Genomic DNA, 7,198 nt, shown 5'->3' with positions numbered 1-7,198 from the left:
TCAGATAGCACAAGTTGCTTTTAGTTGTTACAAATAAATAGAGTAGGGTTGGAACGGTACGGTATACCGTGCCGAAATTGTCATACCGCATACTGTACCGAAAAGTGCGGTATGACCAAAAACCTTACCTTTACCGTACCGCTTTTTTCGGTATATCGCATACCGGTATACCGAAAAGTCGGTATACCAAAATTTAGATATCGTTACCTTACCGACATTTCGGTATACCGAAATCACGGTACGGTATACCGAAAACCGCATGTCAAAACCTAACATTCATGCATTAAATAGCAAAAATATCATTTTAAACATTTAGAAAATATCCAAAGTGATAAAAATCCATCACAAAGCATAGTTCATGACATTCAAAATCCATTCAATTATGTTTAATAAAATTATATAATAATATATTTTATAAATAATAAATATGTTAAATATGGTATATCTGCTGTATATACCGCCAATTACGGTATATACCATATTTGCGGTATAACGTGTTATACCAGTATATACCGCAATTGCGGTATGGTGCGGTATACCGCGGTATATACAAAATGCATACCTTTACCGTACCTAAAACTGTCGGTACGATATGATACCGTACCGAAAAGTACGGTATACCAAAAATTCGGTATTTTTTCGGTACGGTAAGTGCGGTATTTCGGTATATTTCTCCAGCCCTAAAATAGAGTACAATAATAAAAGGGGAGAAATTCGGTCACACCATATGGTCTGAATTTGGAATCCTTTTTCAAAAATGACATGGAACTTTTGTTTGATATTAAAATTACTTATCTTCAAAAATCATAAATTATATGAATTCCCACTAATTGTACCAAATTATTTTTGTACATATTCCATATAATTAACACACCAAATAAATTATTCATACTGGTCAAAGACTCATATTCCCATTCACACTCAGCTATAAAAACTATATTAAAAAAAGTGGAAAAAATACATGAACCCAGAATTGTTTTGGTATGTATACAACCAATTCTTATTAAGAATCAAGGCGTGGTGATACGAGCATATTTCTAAGGATTATCCCCATATCTATATTATTTAGTTAGTTATTGATTTACCATATCTTTTCATATTTATTAGGATTATTTTCTTGTTTTAGGGTATCCACTATTATAAATAGTGGACATTATTATTCATTTGAATTATTGGAGAAATATCAAATCAATTGATCTTTTATTGTTCTTTTATCTTTTCGTACTTTATTTTTCCGCAAGTTCATCTCGTCAAACCTTAATTGACCGAGAACTCTAGGCTGCTCGACAGGAGGATCCCGCGAAAAAACCTAACCCTTCTCCGGCAACCTCGCGCTGCCGGGACCGATACGAGTACCCTCGTATCATCTGGTGCTTTCATCTGATCTCTTCCTCCGAATTACCTCCATCATGTCATCATCTACCTATGCTGCCTATTACCATCACCAATTCGACTACCGTCAGCCGTAATTCGCCCACCACCCATCGCAGCCCATATATCAGCCACCACACCACCACCCATCGCAACCCATATATCAGCCACCACACCATCCGATTGGATTGTTAGATCTGCAACAATCCTATCCACATGATAGGCACCTCCAAGCACAATATCAACCCTACCAGACCTGACAGCCCACTTGCTGGCACCCGCCATGGGGGCGCATGCAACAGAGTTCTTCGACCTATAATCAGTCCCCGCCTCACGGCCCGTACCTCGCCTATGGTGAAGCGACATACTTGTAATATGATTGGTTCCTACTTTTGTTAGAACATGAAGAACATCATTCAATATTTGCACTTGTAATATTTTTATTTTCAAAAAGTTGTTGAACTTATTCCTCTTTGTACTTGTGGGGCATTGCCGCGTTAAAAAACTGTTAGAACAAGCTTTTGTCTCTCCTTTCCCTCCTAACTACAGAATACACTACTCTCCCCTTGTATTAATATTTTTCGCTCCAATTCGTGAATCCCACTTGTATGCTAAATCTTGATCACTAGAGTTGAGATCGGCGATGATGGCCAACACTACTGCAACGCCCATTTTATCCGTGGAACAGCTCAGCCGCGCAGTCGATGTTTTGAAGAAAAAAAATGAGCTCTTTGCAAACCATCCATCAAGAGTTTGATACGCTACAGGTAGTTGTAATTTAGATTATCAGTTCCATTTCCACACGCTGGGAATTTATTCAAGTGCAACTCTATACAGAAAAACCAGATGGAAGCTGTGGAGATGAAGAAAAAATGCTCTATTGCCAATGGAACTGTTAATACATGCTAATCCTCAATACATATTAATGACAAACTCATAGTTTAGGATGTTTAGGTGGGTGATTAACACAAGTTGTTGATTAATTTGAGGTATAAAGTCTAGGTTTCATCCACTTATTTGCTATTTATAGAGCTAACAAGTTTGTCGAAGCCTTGATTCAAAAACAGGTCTAAAACGAGCTTAAACGGAGTTGAATGGGACAATACAGATCCCGCCCGGGCGTTCTAGCTGGAATTGCACATCAAGATACAGAGAGTTTGCCCGATCGGGCGTTTTCCATCCGAAGAAACGCCCACCCGGGCGTTTTGAAGTGAAATGCGGGTTCCAGACAAAACGCCCGGTCGAGCGTTTTGACACTTGCCCGATCGGGCAAATTTGACAGCTTCCTTATTTTGCCCATTTTTCACCCCAAATATAAAAGGGACTACAAACATTTGAGTCATAGCTCCCACACGACGATTTTGAGCAAGACAACAAGGTTTTGAAGAGGATTTGAAGACTTAGGAGCTTCCCCTCTCAAGAGATTGAAGGAGAAGACTCCCCACTATCATTTCTATCATAGGGAGTTCTAGATTCTATTTTCTATCCATGTATTTTTTCCATTTGCTTTGTTTTCCTTTTTGTTTCATCTTTGAACATGAGTAGCTAGATTCTCCTTAGGGATGTGGTGATGTTTGTATGGAATCCATGGGTTGATCCTTGATTTATGTTATCTATCTCTTCTGTTGGTTTTTGTTGGTTATTGAGCTCTTATTATCTAATTGCCTAGCTAACAATTTGATATATCTTGTTCTAATTAATGACATCGAGAGATGCATGATTAGAATGGTTAGGTAATCAACAACTACGTGCGTTACATGTAATCGAGAGATGTATGAGTTAGAGAGAGGACTTGGGTCCGTTGTTCTAGGGAGTTAATCTTGAATTGTATGGAGGAGACTCCTACACTAGGGATTAATCCACGAGTTAGATGCACCCGAGAGGGGGTCTAACCAATTAACCCGACCTTCCTAGCCACACATGAGAACTAATAGAGCATGACCCCTAGGTGAAACCCGTGATCCATACTAACGGATCCATATCCCTACCTTTCCAAATTTGTGTGAAAAACCATCATTCGTTTGTCTTGTTTAGTTATTTGTCTTTACTTGATCAATTGTTCTTTGATCTTAGTTATAGAAAACCAAAAACCCCTTTTAGTAGTCTAAATAGTGTTCAAAGTTGCATCGTAATACTCAAACCGGCTTTTAGTCTTCGAGGATCGATAATTTTAGCTTGCCATATGCTATTTAGCCCGTACACTTGTGGGTGATGCTTTTTAATGCAAAATTAGCATGAGTCAATTAATACTAGTTTTAGACTTGTTTGTATACAAATAACTAACTAATTAATACATTTGTTGCTTCAGTTGATGATAACAGGGTTATTCTGAAGCAACATAAAGACTACAAACCTTCACCTCAAGGATACATCAATGCCAGCTTTATCACAGTTGGGGCTGATTTCTTATCACTTTATTGCAGTTTTCCTCCTTTTGTGCTAACTACTTAACTAACTGTTTTGATTATAGACTCCGGAAAGTGTTACTAGGTTTATTGCGATGCAAGGTCCTCTCCCGAACACTTCAGAAGACTTCTGGGAAATGATACTCCAGTATCGCTGCCCTTACATAGTCATGCTCACCGGCTTGGCTGACCATGACAATGTCAGTTACTTCATCTCATATTTTTGATTTCATAAGTAGTGTAACATTGTGATTATATGGAGATTCATCTTGTTCAGAACGTAAAATGTGGAGATTATTTCCAACTGGAGGATGGACCCAGTGAATTTGGTGACATTATCATTGTTACAAAGAGTCAAGTGACAACAGACACTTCACTAGTCTTGAGATGCATAGATGTGAAGAACAAAACAGGTGTGAGGTGTTGCATAACATTATTCAACCCTCCATTCTCTATATATATGCTATGGAACTCTTTCAATTAACACTTTGTTTCAGTCAGAAGAGCCACCATGCCGGATCACGGGGTCCCTAACAGCACTGCTGCTGTCCTTGAAATTTTCCATACAGTGTCTGGTAGTTTTGGACCAGTTGTTGTCCACTGCAGGTTTGTATAAATGAATCTTTATTAGGTCTGTTTGTATACATCCTTGACGCCCGTTTGATCCACCAGTGCTGGCATCGGTAGAACTGGAACATACTGCCTGATCCACAACACTATTCAAAGACTTCTTCTTGGGGATTTCACTGCTTTGGATCTTGCTGACACTGTCACCACATTTAGGTCTCAGAGATATGAAATGGTTCAACAACAGGTCAGATTGATTCTTCATCTCTTTTTTTCAGTGGAAATGAGATCACCAATACTAATTGAGATCAACTTTGATACTGATTGCATTTTCTTGCAGTGGCAATATGAGTTCAGCTATGAAGCTATTTTAGATGGACTAAAAAGCTTCATTCTCAACAATCAAACTTTCTCAGACTCTTAGTAATGTGGGGAGATGGATTCGTTCCACAGCGATGTCAAGCATCATCGGTCGCAGAGTGAAGAAATTGTTTTATCAGTGTTGTTTGTGTTCATTGTTCTACTTTTGCAAGTCTTGCATCTGCAGCAAATCAAGAAGTGAAGAAACTCATCCCTTGTTTGTGTGTAATTTTAATGTATTTTGTTTAATAATTTGTAAGTTTTTTTAAGAGCCTTTCAATATTTTGTTCCTCGTCAAATCAAGAAACATTGGAGTTCACAATGAGATAACTCAAGAAACAATGACTTTAGGCATGAATGAGATAACTCAAGTGGTTCCCATTTTAATGAATTAATGTGCCAAAAAACTTTAAGCAAAGAAATCATTTCATGCATTGTGAGAGTAAATAAGATATTTTTGGTTGAAATTTCAAGGAAATTGAGAATAATCTGCCGTTCGGAAAAAAATATTCATGACTAAAAATCATTTTATTTATTTAATCTATTTGAAGACTTAAAATTCTCAATAATCGATATTTTCTTGATTTTAGACTTTTTAGTGGTCTAGGGAAGTAGAGTAACTCAAAGAAAGGGTCAATAAGAGCATCCACTACGCTGTCCCCCCACCGTCCCTTAAACTACTATTTGAGGGTCTCACTGTACTTTATTCCTTCATCTCTTAACTATGGGACGGAATCTGCAACGCTCCGTCCCTTAACCGTCCCTTATTCCGTCCCTTAAATTACTATTCATTCAATTTCATTTTTTATTTTTTTTCCAACACAATTCAATTAAAACAAACACACTTCATTAAAATTAAAACAACATTAAAATTCAAAAAAATAGAAAATGGACATAATTAAAATCCTAAAAAAATAAAAATGATATAATTTAATTTTCTCCGCCAAAGTTTTCCCAAATGTGTTCAATTAGATCCTCTTGGAGTTGGGCGTGGGCGCTAGAGTCGCGTGTCCTTGCCCGAATAGACAATCGTTCTTGTATTGACGGATGCGCTCCACTTCGCGGCGGACTACTTGCGGTTGAGCTTCCGGGGGATTCGGGGTCAAACCAATTTCCCGCCTTGGGTCCTTCGTATTGGACAATCATGTTGTGCAAGATTATGCACGTATACATGATGTCGACCATGCTCTCCATGAACCACGAACGAGCCGGGGCTTTGTTGATGTTGAAGCGTGCTTGGAGAACCCTGAACGCCCTCTCCACATCCTTGCTAGCGGCCTCCTGCTTCTGCGCAAAAAGAGCCTGCTTTGGGTTCGCAGGCATGTTGCACGTCTTCACGAATGTCGGCCACTTCGGGTAGATGCCGTCGGCGAGATAGTACCCCATTTTATACAGCCGGTTGTTGGCGACGAAGTTGATGGCCGACGCTTTACCATCCAAAACTTCGGTAAAGAGGTTGGACTGGTGGAGTACGTTTATGTCGTTGTTCGAGCCAGGGACCCCGAAGTACGCGTGCCAGATCCAAAGCCGGTAGTCGGCAACGGCCTCGAGTACAACGGTTGGGTGAGTGCCTTTGTGGCCGCTCGTGTAGGACCCCCTCCAAGCCACTGTGCAATTCTTCCATTGCCAGTGCATGCAATCGACACTGGCAAGCATCCCGGGGAATCCGTGCATTTGTTCGTGCAGGTCGAGGAGGAACTGACAATCGGTCGTGCTTGCTCTCCGGAGAAATTCTTCGGTAAAGGCTGCCCGGACGCCTTTGCAGAATTTGAGCAAGCACACGCGCCCAGTGGTGTCTCCGATGTGGAGGTATTCGTCGAACATGTCGGCCGTTTGTCCAGTCGCAAGCTGACGGATTGCTGCAGTACATTTCTGCAGCGTCGTGTGGCTGGGACGCCCGACCACGTCTAACCCTTCTCGGAAGAACTCTTCCCGGACCGCCAAAGTATTCGCGATGTGGAGAAATAGCGGTTTACTCATGCGGAAACGGCGACGGAAGTAGGTTTCTCCCCAAATCAGGTTATCGTAGAAGTAGTCGCGTACTAACCTTGCGGCTTCCTCCCGGCTGCGATGGATGTATGTCCGGGAGCGTCGTGGAGGCGGCGCGACTTCCTCCGCCTCTCGGCGTCGATCTTCTTCAAGTGATTGTTCCATTAGTTGACGCATTTGCTCAAAAGGATCTATTTGTTTGAGTTGATTTAAGATGAAATTGGAGTGGTTATAGAGAGGATTTGAGAGGAATAGATGTGTGTTTGTGTGTGAAATGAGTATGAAATAGGATTATTTATAGAGTAAATAAATAAATAAAAAGAAAATAAAAAATTAACGGTAACATTACCGTTTGAAAAATAATTTTTTTTTAATTAAAATTCGAATTTTTTTAAAAAAATGAATTATTGCGTCATCCATGACGACGCCCACTTGCGGGCCAGCGAGTGAGCGTCACGCATGCATCGGGGGCGCGACACGTCGCCCAGGCGCGTGTCGGGATGGCC

General features: G+C 40.3%; 1 long non-coding RNA gene and 1 pseudogene across 1 annotated transcript; both read left to right on the top strand.

Annotated features, from left to right (window-relative positions):
• The first annotated feature begins 2,048 nt into the window (after positions 1-2,048).
• LOC121778452 lies at positions 2,049-2,688 on the top strand. The gene is made up of 3 exons (XR_006045675.1): positions 2,049-2,138; positions 2,209-2,325; positions 2,439-2,688. It is a non-coding gene; the product is annotated as an uncharacterized LOC121778452 (long non-coding RNA).
• A 270-nt stretch (positions 2,689-2,958) lies between these two features.
• On the top strand, positions 2,959-4,767 carry LOC121772549 (annotated as a pseudogene).
• Positions 4,768-7,198: the final 2,431 nt, after the last annotated feature.

This window comes from Salvia splendens, chromosome 2 (assembly GCF_004379255.2).
Source record: "Salvia splendens isolate huo1 chromosome 2, SspV2, whole genome shotgun sequence".
NCBI classification, from domain to species: domain Eukaryota; kingdom Viridiplantae; phylum Streptophyta; class Magnoliopsida; order Lamiales; family Lamiaceae; genus Salvia; species Salvia splendens.
The sequence above is the reverse complement of the archived record's forward strand: the minus strand, read 5'-3'. Positions and strand labels throughout refer to the sequence as shown.